The sequence below is a fragment of the Periplaneta americana genome, chromosome 5 (genome assembly GCF_040183065.1).
Source record: "Periplaneta americana isolate PAMFEO1 chromosome 5, P.americana_PAMFEO1_priV1, whole genome shotgun sequence".
NCBI lineage: Eukaryota > Metazoa > Arthropoda > Insecta > Blattodea > Blattidae > Periplaneta > Periplaneta americana.
In genome coordinates this window covers 136,690,266-136,706,035 of record NC_091121.1, presented here as the reverse complement: position 1 = coordinate 136,706,035, position 15,770 = coordinate 136,690,266, and the positions used below count along the sequence as shown (strand labels likewise).

Sequence of the window (15,770 nt, the reverse complement as noted above, 5' to 3'; positions counted from 1 at the left end):
AAGACTCGAGCCACTCCTGCCCAAGCAGAGGTCTTGCCCCACTGGGGATTTACGGTTTTTACTATTATTATTATTATTATTATTATTATTATTATTATTATTATTATTATTATTATTATTAATGTTATTATTATTATTATTAATATTATTATTATTACAATTATTACTATTATTATTATTATTACCATTATTACTATTACTATATTAGGCCTAACAAACAATTGGTCAGCGTCTTAAACAAAATTAACTTGTAAGAACTGAGGGTTGTTATTCTCCACTTGAAGAAGACTTACAATTAAATGAAAAGTCTGTGCTTGAACTTTAAGGGTGCTATTCATAGACATTTCGCAGCACGCGCTACGAGCGTATTAAGCTAGCCCCGGCTATCGACTGTTTACTTGTACAGAATTCAAATCATATCCTTTCGCTAACACTGGTTTATGAATACGAAAAACGCTGATCATCCATCGGAAACCCGCGCTAAAAATGTCTATGAATACGGCCCTAAATGCTGGCATAAAATTGACTTCGTGTGTATCTTTTGCACATGGAGTAATATGTTGTACTGTGTTACAGTGTTTAAAAAGTGTGTTGATAACGGATATACTTCTATAAGTAACTTTTTAATTGGTTATGTGGGCTCTTGAATCTCAGGAGAAACAACTTTTACAATCCTTTTGGCCTATTAGCCCATTTTTGCATTGTTTATTCATTTTACCTAATTGAACACAATTCAAATGAGCATAATCAATATTTGGATCATAATGGAATGATAAGAAAACGTATTATTCCTGCGTACTTAATCAATTCATTCCAGATGTTCCTTAATTCTCTGAGAACGTTCAACGCTGTTTTCTCTTTCTCGCGCATGGTAAATTCGAACTGTATTATCGGCAAGTCGATCAAAGTGTTCGATGTTTGTTTCTCTTGGTCAAGCAGCTGAAATGATTGCATTGTTAATTCGTAAACGAATCTACCGTTCTTCCTCACTTTCGTTAAATCTCCGATTTTTTTTTTTTGAGTCAGATGTGTTTATAGATAATTAAGGCCTTTGTTTCTTCATTTCGAAGTACATATTACTGTATATAAAAGCAATAATCCAATCTACCTAACGTTTACGTATAGAATTTTTTCACAGACGCTTCCCGAAATTATCAAAGTCCAACTTATATTATCCACTAAAATGAACGAAGTACAAATTTGATTCAAAGCTCCACACGCACTGCTGCTCCTCTAGAAGGCAGCGGAGCCTAAATGTTGTCTGCCATGATTGTCAATAGAGTAGGACATAAACGGGTAGTGCCTTCTAATATATAGAACATTGAAAATGAGCCATATAATTTATTAATGTCCAACCTACACTACAGAATAAGGTGCAACTTCGATATTCTCCCACACCACAAACGGAAAAAAGTACAAATAATTGAAAATAACATCAAATTTATAACACAACACTCTAGAGACACGCTGTGGTCGCTGAGAAAGTTACATAATATTGGTACCAGTTCTTGATAATTCACAACACTCTATATTGAATAATTTGCAAAGTAACATATTAATCACGACTTGTGGCTTGTGGACCATCTAAACCCCGACTTCCATCCCACTGTGTACGAGTCCCTACATGTTCGACCACTTATGGCCTAAAATCAGCGATATGTGTCTCAATCATAACAATCTCATGCAATACCAATACTATAAAGTAATTACATAATTAAAGTAGAACATTTGGTCCAGGGAACATACGTTTTTAGGAGAAGGATAAATTATTTAGTATGTTTCTTATGGATGGAGGATTTCTTCCATTTTGCCGGCGAAATTGTCGCTGAACGGTTATTGGTGATTTACACTCAGCATACCACCACAGACATTGAGCTTTGTCGTCATTGTCGTTTAATTTAAACCTACAAAAGGAATTAAAGAAATAAACTTTGAGAGATGTAGACATTTTGTGAAAAACCGTATTGTTCTGTGTCATGTGGTTTCTGAGCAATGATTATTTATAAATACGGTATAGGTTATATCTGATTATATCCAATTCGTTTCGAACATTACTTTGACTACGTAATTACAAAATACTATATGATTCATCGACTTTCCAATAAAATTGAGATGTGTACATTATGAATAGCATTTAGGTTACTTCAATATATGTTTAACACATCACGTTACTACAACTATGACCTAGAAATGTTTATTTTGCAGTAAATTTAAATGTCACAAAAACTTTAATCCGATATCTTTCTGATGTTTCTTAATCGTGATTATCTCATAATTAGGTTTTCCATTTGCGCTCCGAATATAAAAATGTGATGTTAATGTCTGTGTTCTCGTACTTTATTAAATCCATAATATTAATTCTAATTATAATTTGTTTTCGACAATCGCGTTGATTCTTTCCTAATTGTAAAGACTTCGAATTTGGAAACTAAACAATCAATGAACCAACTAACGAACACAAACCAACAGCCAACCGACCGACCAACCAATCATCAAACTAACCCAGTGGTTAACAAACTGTGAGGGATCAGCCAACTCTTATCAGGGGATCCGCAGTTGGTAATATATATTTTAAAATAAGTAACGTAATATAATACTATCGTTTTTCTCTACGCGACAGTACTGCTGAAAGATAGTATATCGGAAGGGTAGATGACCAGATCCCACACTTGCGTAAGCTGGCCTTCGAACTCTTCTAAATGCACGATTTTTTTTTTTTTTTTTTTTTTTAAGGTAGTCAATTCTATTGAACATTTTTGTCTGCTTAGCGAGGGATCATTCAAGACCAGTTTTTTCTCTCGAGACCAACAGTGTAACAATAAGCTTTTGTAAATATGCTCGGAAACTTAATGTCTTAATTGTAAAATAAATTTAATTAACAATATTAGCTTATTTAGTCAGCAATAAATTTTGACATACGGTATATTTTTAAAAAGAAACGAATTGTACATTGTTGTGCATGCATTCTGCTTCTACTACTTTTATTGTGAAGTCATTTTTACTCATTCAGTACGAGCAGACTTATGTGAGGTGTTCGTGTTAAACTCTGTGTTAATAAACACGTTATTTGATTGCGAACATAATAATATTATTTTAATATTAATTTTAACTTTCATATTGTACAGTGTCGTCTCAATTGGTAGGAGGATAAAAAAATAATAAAAATAGTAGTTGTACAAATTCAGAAACCAGTCGATCACCTTGTCATCTATCACACCCCAGTGCTGCTAATTTAAAAACGGGTGAATCAACCAAAAAACGAAAATATGATGAAACAGAAATTTAGCGAACTTCCTGTCACCGAATTCTGTTGTAGCCTACTTCAGGAATATTAGGAAATTTCTAAACGTGTAGTGGCGAAACTCCTCCCATTTTCAACAACATATCTGTGCGAAGTGAGATTTTCACGATATGCAGCAACAAAATCAAAATTCCGTCATCGCCTGGATGCCACATCAGATATGAAAATTCAACTTTCTTCCATCTCCCCCAACTTGAAAGGAATTTGTGAGACGAGGAAAATCCTTTATTCTTCAGATTAGCAATTTGAAGGTATCTTTTATAATAATTATGTATTTAGTTACTGAAAGAAATACACACAGTTTGTAAATACTATTGCATTTTTATGAACTGTAAACACCAATTTTCGCACGGGCTATCAGACACTGAACATTTTTTGTTCTGTTCCAGAAGAAAGAGATGTACTCCTTCCAACTCCAATTTTGGTCACTGGTACATTTCGTCCCTTTAACCTAAGATATATGACGATATAGGAACTAAGTACCTCTTCTGAACTTCACGATAACTGTAGTTACTATTTTTCACATCTGCGACAAGCCTCTCTAAATCCTCTACAGAGTAGTTGGGTGGGAGTCTCTTTGATTACTGAAAAGTACGAAATGTAACCATAGTAAAACATGTTTACAATTACCTCAAGCAATTAAAACTATGGGGCAAATGCAAACACGTCATAATTTAATGAACTGAGGTTATGGGAGATCTCAAAACTATTGCAATAAATGTTAACTACTATACTACTGAGTCAGTGTGCACTCGAAGTTGGTTGCTTGACGGTTGTCAGCCCACTTTGAGGTCTGTGGATATAGAGGGAAAAATTGGATCGGTGTCGGTTAGAGTTCCCGAGTAGCTCAGTGGTAGAGCGTTGGTACGTTAAACCAAAGGTCCCGGGTTCGATACCCGACTCCGGAACAATTTTTCCCTCGAAATTATTCAAATCAACTTTACAGGGAGTTATACTTGAAATCTTGATTTGCGTGTACTATACATTACTCATAAAAACAACATATTCTTAAAAATATAGCACTGTACGTTTAATTACAATGTCAAAAATGAAAGTGAAGCAAAATTCTTTCTCAACTTCTTTTGCAGACTCTTACAAAACATTCGTTCACAATTAAGCAGTTACTTCTATTTGGCGCCAAACTGCTTTGTAGGTTAGCCTACATGTTAATTTAAATGTCCCCCCGAATTAAAATTTTTATATTGACAGTTTTGTATTTCTCACAGCATTTGTTTACAATTACCCCCTGTTTACAATTACCCACATCTACACTACTATAAATATGGAGGCATATTAAACCGGACTTCGACTTCGTAATGTAACGATTAAATTAATTTAAATTTACGTTCCGTGAATCTTTTTTTCGAGTCGAAAGGGATTCGCAATCACACAAGTTTGGGAATCACTGAACTAACCAATTAATGAACCAATCAACCAACCAAATAAAGAAAAAAATTCTAGCCAACTAGCTGACAGACCAACCAACACTTTAGAAATGAAATCCCAGAAGATAAGTGAAGCTGAGGACATAAAGGTACGAGATTCAGGTAGTTAAATACTTTTAATTTATCGCTTTAATGTTTAAAAATGTTGCTCAGGGTATCACTGTGTGACTGCTTTACTGTGTGGCGAAAACTGATTCATGTGTCCTTTGTGGACAGTGATGTGTTCACTTGTATATCAAAGTGAATTCTTTATTTCAAAGAGCTTTTAAACGCCGCTTTAATGTGCTTCGGGCACGTGTTCTAAGTGTTCCCTTTATCTAGGAGTAATTTTTCCACGTGCTAGCAGATACTCCCAGCCTCTTGAGCTGCTGTGCTTGCCGCAATGTCCCTCTTTTGTTCACATGAAACAAAGCAATCTAACCACTGAAATGGCAAGTTAAATGTTAACATCAGAATTAAATTATCAGCTGTGGTGCTGTATTTAAGGAAGATTGCAGTTATTTTACAAGGTTGAAAGTATTACATTAAATAATGCCGGAAGGTAATTGTAGAATATTAATCCGTATTTATTCATTGCATATAATAGTTAAATTTATTAGTTATATAAGCAGAGACCGGAAATTTTCCACAATGCCTTTTTAAGTGTGTTAAATCTATCTCCAGTTTGTAAAGTAAATCTGTACGAATTATACCTTTGTGATTGAAACGTTACAGTTTTACGTTGCCCTTTCCTGCCTTTTAAAATATAAATGCCTAATTTACAAAACAAACGTTTTTTTGCCTTTCCTTGATTATTCATCTATTATTTATTAATTTATTATTAAAAATTGCCTACAGGCATTTCTATAACCGCTACAATGAAAGTGTATATTATTGTCTTTCAGTCAGTTCATATTCTCTTTGCAACAATCAGTGCTGCCGTGCAAAAATGTATATTATCGCTGCGCTCTCATGGTTAACATTCGGCAGGTCTTTGAGCGGCCTCGTGCATAACATTCGGCAGGTCTTTGAAATTTAATTGCATTATTGTTTTCAATTTCTTATGTCGCCGCTCCAGTCACTCGCCACAGTTTCAATATTGCAACCAATAACCTGCGTGGACTAAAACCGAGGTTGCAATGTCTTGTGCTGAGGACGAACAGTAAGGCATGTGATTAAAATTATTATTAAGAGTTACGAATGTCAACGTACTCGTATATGAAATAATAATAATAATAATAATAATAATAACAATAATAATAATAATAATAATAATAATAATAATAATAATAATCATAGCCATTTAACAATATAACAAACTAGTGCTTATTCTTATCGAGGAAGTAGACGTGACAACGTGACGCTTAGAGTGAAACCTACAGAGCAACAATCGGTCGGCAAAATTATGTTTTAAAAGCACACAGCACGTTATTGTATGATGCCGACATGTTAACCATGAGAGCGCGGCGATAATAACAGTAAGCGTTTTAATTATCGCTTGTGTTCATTTGACAAGGCAACAATGAGTGCGGGTCTAACGTTATTTTTAACGGTTATTTTTCTTTCAGTTTTGCATTGCGACGGTGCTGTAGCTAGCTAAATATTTCATATCGCAACAGATCAGTACAACCAAATAGTGATGGGCGAAGTTGTTCTTTTCCCGGAACAGTTCCGACTGTTCCGGTTCCGAAAAAATACTATGTTCCAAATAACAGTTCCGAAATAACAGTCACCAGTGGTGATGAGTCGGAGTCGTTGAGTCGTTCAAACGAACGGTACAGTACCCTCCCTCTTTACCATGCTGCTCACACTGGAGCACTCATAGGCATGACATAGTACACATTCTTATCTATAGATGGCACTGCAATGCACATTCGAATCGATTTTGGAAAATTGCTGTGCATGCGGACAGAACTCAAAAGCTTAATGTTAGTAATTAAACAGCTGTTGACTACAAGGACAGAATACAACACTTTGTTTTCGTACATAAAGTTATAAAGACATGGTAGCCAACTAAAAAAAATAACATAACATTTAAAACATATGGTATGTAATGTCTCTTCTCTCTATTACATAATAAAAAAAACAAATCATGAATTTTTATTTTTACTTTTCTTAATGCAGTTATAATAATAATAATAATAATAATAATAATAATAATAATAATAATAATAATAATAATAAATATTACAATTTCATAAATAAAAAAGATATATATTGGCAGTACTGAAACCTGGAAACTCCGCAGTGGGTTAGTAAAATGTTGGAATCGCATCTTTACCAAAGTGTAATTTAAACTTCGCATTAAACCTCGCTCTCCAAATCAGTACTTATATGGGTAGTTTCGAACAAATAATGCTACAACATTTTTGTCGTTCTTTGATAACAGAGAAGATAGCACAAAAACTTGTGCTTGTCAGACTTAACCTCAACAAACGACATACAGACATTGTAACTAAACCACTCATTACCATTTACGACTTCAACCTTTGTATAGAATCAGCTGATCAATGAATTAATAATAGTATGCGTACTTTATGACTTTGTAGAATGTTTATAAAACAGAATTAGTCAACTAATGGTGAAATAAACCATAAAGCGGGAATGAATATTACAGATTATTAAATACTTACTATAACATTACAGATGATTGGCCAGTCTTACAAATGTTGATATTAAAGTTCGCGCCACCGCAAGGATTTCAATTTCCATGCGCCCCCCCTCCAACCACGTGAGAGTTTCAAGTACCAACTTCATCCAACGAAGTTCCAAGTATAACATAAAGAACAACGAGAACAGTGTAACCGCAGCTGTCGTTGGTTCATCAGAACAAGCTCCGACGTTCCGACTGTTATCTCGGAGTCGGAACATACCTTGTGCAACGCGGTACTGCGAGCCCGCAACAGCTGGGCAAGTGAGCAGCTCGGAGTCGGAACACTGTTATTTCGGAACAGGAGGTCCCGACCTACTGTTCATTTTTGCAACAGTTCCGAGAGAGTCGGAACATACCCTGTGCAACGCGGTACTGCGAGCCCGCAACAGCTGGGCAAGTGAGCAGCTCGGAGTCGGAACACTGTTATTTCGGAACAGGAGGTTCCGACCTACTGTTCATTTTTGCAACAGTTCCGAGACCGGAACAGTTCCAAAATAACTGTTGTGTTATTTTTTACCCATCTCTACAACCAAACACAAAAATGCACTTTCCAAGACTACCGGAAGAAGATTTCTTTGCTTCCAACAGTAATTGCAATACAGAGTTGAAAATCTCAATTTGCATTCGACTTATGTAAAGCTTTTCTTGCTGCCGAAATCCCTTTGTGCAAGGTTGTGGGCCTAGTGCAAGGTTTTTGTAGTTGCCTTTTATTGCGTATTTTAGCTATTTATAATGCCTTTTTTCCTGCCTAATTTAGCTATATATGATGCCTTTTTACCTGCCTATTTTAATGATTCATAATGCCTAAAATTGGTCCGTGGTTATAAGGCTCTATTTTGCTTTGGATAACCTTGCTTTTAATCCTCAATGCACTGATTAGTATAGCGAAATTATTTTAAAGTCGCATACAATGTCATTGTTACACCAACTAAAACCAATAGCGGGGGGCAGTGACTGATTCCGCGGAGTTTATACTGTTTCTGTAGTAAATTATATATTTTTGTAATCGTTATGACTTAGGTATCTTTTATATTAACTTTATTACACTTATTTTCATTTTAGAAATTATTTTTTTCGAGAGATACAAAAGAAATAAGCCTTCTAAGAAATATACAGTTTCATTTAATACATTCATTTAATATGGTAATGCATAATACCATTATAGTAATCATGTAAGCAGAAACAATTAGTCGATTTTTGCTTCTGGACGTGGATGGCTTCATACGGGCTGAACTTCTAAAACAGTAAGTATTTACATGCAATAAGAACCAGAAACTTGTTATTTTCTCGTATCCTGTTACAGCTCAAAATAGTATAATTTATTAAAAGAAAAATTATTTATAAAAAGAATAAAAAGTGATGTAATTATTATTAAAATGGGTAAAATAAAAATTACCTTGTTCTTCTTGTGACTCGTTACTTTCTTTCTATGATAATATTAAAATGTATTTGAGGGAGGTAGGATATGATGATAGAGACTGGATTAATCTTGCGCAGGATAGGGACCGATGGCGGGCTTATGTGAGGGCGGCAATGAACCTCCGGGTTCCTTAAAAGCCATAAGTAAGTAATTTTATTAACTTAGAAAGCATGATGGAAATATTGAGATTGTCAATTAATATAGATAAACACAATATAATATTTATTACTCAGTCAAATGACAAAACAATGTAAAATAATGACTTATATGGTCATTAAGTTTTATATACATGAATTACAAATTGCAAACGTTTTCGCCCATTCAGGCATCTTCAGGCACAATTATACAATATCTCAATATCAAACTGTGTAGCCATTACATTGGTGGTAGATAAACTGTTTAAGGTTAATGATGTACAAAACATCTCCATAATTAAAATGTAATATTACAAGTCATAGAATTAAAATAATGTTAAAAACCACGTAGTGTTGTAATTAAACTTCATAATATTCTGTGGAACTCTTGTTCAGTAGAGTCCAATAAGTGATGAATTATGTCTGAAATATATAAATAAATACGAAATAGAAATAGGAAATTATCAAATGTGAAAGTGTAATCGGATTGGATAATTAAAGTACTCACGTCGTTTGAACGTGGCAAATGTATAGATCACTATAAAACATCCTATGTTTGAAGTAGTTATCTGTAATGAAAATAATAAAGAAATCAAAATTTTGAAGAATTTGAATAACTAATTGGAAGACTAAATTATGGACATACTTACGTAGACGTGAGACGACCTGGTGCTGTTGGAACTGTAGCTAGAATGACGCGGGGGAAGTGTGTGTTCGTGTAAACAGCTAACGCGGAAGGATATTGCGTAGTGATGGGGTTAGAGGTTGTACAGGCGATTCCGGATTTCAGTCAAATTTTCATTAAGAATGCTGTTCTCTATTTGAATCTGTTTTGCAATATAATATTCCTCTGCAGAATTTATCAATCTAGTATCTATTCCTGATTTTAATATTTTCAAAGTTTTATGTGTTGGGCCTAATTCATGTCCAGTATCTATTAGATGGGATGCGTATGTGGATTTCTTACGGTTATGTTTGAAATCAGAAATGTGCTCATTGTATCTAATTTTGAAATTTCTTTTGGTTTGTCCTATATATTTTTCTTTACATGTAAAACATTCCAATCTGTAAATACCATTATTGTGGAGTTTATTCACTTTTTGAAGTCTATTGTTTAAATTGTTATTGAGTTTATTAGTTGGTTTATGTGCTATGTAAATATTTTCTTTTTTTAAAAAAGTTAGCTAATTTGCTAGATATATATTTATTATATGTTAAACTGAAATGTTTTTTGTTGGTATTGTTTTGTTTTGTTAACGTAGATATATAGCTTAGTTCTTTTTTCCTTTTGTTCTTATTTATTAATTTCTTAATCAAATTAGTACTGTAACCATTTTCGTTGGCTATTTGTATTATTTTATTATATTCTTTCTTGTAATTGTTTTTGCTTAGTGGAAATTGTATTAATCTATTAATCATGTAATTCAAGTTACTTAGTTTATGTGCAGTAGGATGTTCTGAATTTATGGGAATACTATGGTTGGTGGTTCCGGGTTTTCTGTAAATATTAAATTCTAATCTATTTTTATGTTTTTTTATTATGATGTCTAAAAAATGAATCATATTATTGACTTCAATTTCTTGTATGAATTTCATGTTATTATGCAAGTTATTGAAAGATTCTAATATTTGTTCATTAAATTGTTGGCTTTCATAAATTATTAAAGTATCATCTACGTATCTATTGTAAAATTTAACATTGTGTGTTTTTAGAATATTATTAACTTCCTTATCGTCAATATCTTGAATAAATATCTCGGCAAGTAAACCGGATAATGGATTGCCCATAGCTAATCCTTTATGCTGTGTATATATTCTATTATTAAACTGAAAATAATTCTGTTTGGTTACAATATATAATAGTTTAATTATTTTATCTATTATAGATTTTTGTATATTGTTATTAAGTAGTTTTTTCTCTATTATGTCAAGAGTTTCTTTTATGGGAATATTAGTATATACATTTTCTATATCTAGTGATAACATTTTGGTGTTTTTTTTTTTGTAATCTTTAAGTTTTGAAGTTGGTTAATTAATTGACTGGAATTTTTTGTTGTGTAGACTATAAATGTTGTAATTTCAAAGCAGATTTTAGAAAACGGAGAAATTTGCATATTTTATAATTTGGAGAATTTATACAATTTACTACTGGTCTCATCGTTATGGGGTTTTTATGTGTCTTGGGTAAGGTTTTCATAATGGAATTTTTGGATTTTGGTTGATATATTTAAACATTTCATTGGGTGGGATAATATCTGGCATTGTTTTCAAAGCGGTTCTAATTTCTTTTTGATAAATATCTGTAGGATCATTTTTAATTTCTATAATTTGATTTTTCTCAAAAAATTCAAAGTTTTGTTGCAATATTGTTCTTTATCTAAAATCACTACAGCATTGGATTTATCGGCTTTTACTTGGACTAAGTTATTACCATTGATTTTTTTCTGTAAGTTATTTAATTTGCGTTTTATTTGTTTGGCTTTTTTTAATTGTTTTTCTGTTTTGGAATTGTTTTTGTAATCTTTTATTAACTTTGCGGTTTGATGGCTGAGAAAATCTGTATTATTGTTTCTGTTTCAATTACTAACGTATCATGACATTTACATTTTAATTATGGAGATGTTTTGTACATCATTAACCTTAAACAGTTTATCTACCACCAATGTAATGGCTACACAGTTTGATATTGAGATATTGTATAATTGTGCATGAAGATGCCTGAATGGGCGAAAACGTTTGAAATTTGTAATTCATGTATATAAAACTTAATGACCATATAATATGTCATTATTTTACATTGTTTTGTCATTTGACTGAGTAACAAATATGATATTGTGTTTATCTAAGTAATTTTATGTTAAACTTGTGCAATCTGTTATGTTAATTATAAATTTTAATAAATTATTTAAAGATATTTAAAGTATCTCACATTTAGCGGTATTGCCATGTCACACCCTGGGAAGACCATGAAAACGTTCGTTTCAGACTATGGCATACCAAATTTCTACGACGTACAAAATCAATGACAATCCACATGCAGCTGGACGATATCGATGTGTACTGCTTGCTGAAATATCTTACATTCAATTCTTCTGTCGCAATAATTCTCTTTTGCTGTCACGAGTTTCAGAGATTCTGGCTATGAATGATTACCGAAGGCAGGATTCAAGCTTTTATAGCTTGCCGTGGAACATTGTGGCTCATAAGATGTTTCCGTTTTAAAGTAGTATTCACTTGAATATTCTAGACTCACCTGCTGCCGGACTTCGACATTAAAGAGTAGGAAAAGAACCGGGGATCGAACCGTCACAGGTAATTGAAATATTCATAGAACCATTATCCTGGCAGACAGCCATTAACTACCTTGAGAGATCTGCGCAATAGAAATTAATGTTTCTTTACTCAAACGCATCGTATGAATCAATATAATATTTAATCAGTCAACCCATTTATACAGGGTGATTCAAAAATTATATTCCAGAAGAATGTGGTAGATAGAGGGCACTAAAACGAACATTTTTTATTCAGAAATATTTGTCCTATCTTGCACCGGTACGGCGTTACACTTGTTTCATTGTTGTGGCTGGTAGGCAATCATTCATCCAAGGATCAGTGACTTGACTCTTCAATGATTAAACTTTCAATGAAAAACAGCAAACAATGACGTTTGACAACTTATGCATTACAGAAGAGCTTCGAACTGACGCTCTCTTTCTTGTAAACAATACTGACATCGTCGTAGCATTGACTGCCGCACCTGTTCAAATATGCCCAGGTGTGTATGTATGGTGTACAGGCGTCGACAATCCGTGGAAAAAGAACACCGACACTTCTACAGCTGTAGCATCCACTAAGGTCTTCAGATGCCACCACAAGAAGTCAAGTAGATAAAGATTGGTGATATTGCTGGCCATGAGACCAGACCTTGATAACCAATCCGACACCAAATGTTGCCATCAGCTGTTGCCTTGCCGCAAGACTGAAGTGCGTAGGAGCTCTGTCATGCTGAAACCATGTCCTAGCGCGTACTGCAAGCGGTACCTCTTCCAATAACATGGGCAGGGTGTTTTTGCAAAATGTCTCTGTAATTTTCTCCCCTCAAGCGATTTGGCATGACATGTGGGCCAAGCAGTGTGTAGTTAATGAGGCCACACCACACATTGACACTAAGTCTCACCTGATTAAATCAGACTGCAAATGAATATGGACTTATCTGCTCCAAAATGTGCTGGTTGTGTGTGTTAAAAATACTATCCCGTGTGAAAATTGCTTGGTCAGTGAACAACACACAACTTTCAAACTCGGGTATCACTGTGCTTTGATACAAAAACCAAATGCACGTCTAGTTTTCTTAGGCTCTAACGCTCCATTTTTTAAATGTTGACTCTCTGATGACTGAACTTTCAATAAATGTATCTAAAAACAAAAGACAATGACGAATCAATGAGCATAGCAACAACAAACAATCACAATATGACAGTCACAACACTAAAACAAGTGCAAGCGCCGTACCTGTGCGAGATAGGACACACATTGATTAATGAAAAATGTTTATTTTAGTACCCTATATCTACCATATTCTTCTGTAACATAAGTTTTGAATCACCCTGAATATTTATTATTTTAACTATTTTTAATCATTTTAAAACTAAAATACAAGCGCTGCGAATTAGAGAATTTCAACGACGAAATGTTTCACTAGAGAGCTGCAAAATAGCGCTTACAACCAGTTTAGATTCGACCGGGTAGAGAACATCCGGTCCACACCTGTGGAGTAACGGCTAGCGCGTCTTGCCGCGAAATCAGGTGGTCCGGATTCGAATCCCGATCGAGGCAAGTTACTTGGTTGAGGTTTTTTCCGGGGTTTTCCCTCAACCCTTTATGAGCAAATGCTGGGTAACAATCGGTGCTGGACCCCGGACTCATTTCACCGGCATTATCACCTTCATCTCATTCAGACGCTAAATAACCTGAGATGTTGATACAGCGTCATAGTTTGAATTCAACGTTTTTCTTGTTCTACTCAGGTTATGACGTTCTCATGGTAGTGTCACTAGGAACAACATAATCAAAATACCTTTAAATGGATTAATAAATTGTGTTAAAACACTACGCTCTCTGTTCTTTGAAGGTACTTTTTTATTATATCCATTAGTTATTCCGAATGAAACGAAAGAAATTAATTTGAGGAACTATAGATAACTTACGCATTAAGAAAATATAACATCGGAAATATAACAAGAGCAAATGACTAAATAAAACACTATCCACTGACAAAAACGCGACTATAAGAATCGTTGGAAAGCCTAAAAAATAAATAATTAACACATTGACTGTACAGTACATGTTTAACATAATATTACCATATGAAGACATTCACACGGATGCAAATACATAGGCCTACACCCCTGATTCCGCCTGTCATACTATTAAATACCTCCCATATGACTAGACTGATATTTGGGCTGTCTAACAAATATGAACGGGTTAAATCAGACACTCTGTAGAATGTAGGTAACATACAAGGCAGGTCAAAAGTCGCTTTCCTCAATATTCGTTCTTAGGTTTCATACTTGTAGTCTACATATATACAGATGTCATAACTTGAATAAAAGAATAGCTGGTGTAATAATTAGTGGGTTGACAACCATGTTCGTGCCTCAACTGTTTTTCCGATGTCATGTCTTGTTATTGTTTTGTTTTATTATGTTCGGTTGCGTCTATATGCAATAACTGCTAACTAAATACAGAAAATCTTGTTTTTGTGCTACAACGTTGGTGGAAGCACAGTAAGAACGCTTTGTGCATCGAGAAACAGGGCCCCCATTTTGAACAAAATCCATAAAGGAATGTATAGTCAAATGTAAATTGAATGTAATTAAATGTAACGAAATGTTTGGAGAGAGCGAATTTCAACCTACACTGTATATACATGCTCAAGATATTAAGTCGACTCTTGGAGGTCATTATCAATATAGTTGTGCAACTCATTGAAAGTGGCTTCAGTAACGTCCGGAAAGCAACACCAACAGTTCTTATATTTCCTGTCTCATATCTAGCCTCTTCAATGTGAGATTAATTTATAACTTGAGAGCGGTTACGACTTCCATCGATGCAATGCGTTATTGGCACTTACGTCATCTGCTCCACTATAATCTGATGAACCTTTCGGGAAAGTACAAGCGCGTGACCGTCCAATCATTCTAGTGCAATGGTTCGCTACATAATTAGGCAGAGAATTATTTTAGTCAAAACTTATTTACCTACTAATAGCTCCACAAAACATGTTAAAATTGTATTTGTAAGTTCGTCAACTGGGAGTTTGGTCTTCACGGGAGGAGAATTGAAAGTAGTCCTGTTGGTGTAACGATGGTTTATTTGTGTACTAGGACCAATGACTATTAGTTCACGTCTTAGGGGAAACGGGGTTTCGGAGTGGAAATAGGGATATGCTAAAATTTTAGTCTTGAATGTTCAACAATAAGTCATAAGACAACGGTAAGACAACTAAAACAAAGGTGGAGGGGACAATCTTTATGCCTACAATTCGCGTTCACCCTAAAAAAAGTACATCTATTATCACGCAGTATATCTCACTTGACGATGTGTGTCAGAGGAAGAACAATTGTTATGGTAGCCCAAAAAAGGTAACCGAAATGATGTAATATCGTATAATGATATGTAGTTTGTAACATATCTTTTTATTGTTTCTGTACAGATTACTTCAATCAAGGGTGTTTCATAATCCACCACCACCTAAAAAAAAATTCAGCAATGGGTGGAAATGTTTTGAATGACAGGTTCTGTTACGAATCATAACTGCCTACATCTGTAATGT

At 34.1% G+C, this 15,770-nt stretch overlaps 1 protein-coding gene across 1 annotated transcript in view; it reads right to left on the bottom strand.

Moving 5' to 3' along the window:
* The window catches only part of LOC138700203 (limbic system-associated membrane protein-like), a 1,314,643-nt gene that overhangs the window by 35,243 nt on the left and 1,263,630 nt on the right, over nucleotides 1-15,770 (bottom strand). The gene's annotated exons all lie outside the window — the stretch shown is intronic.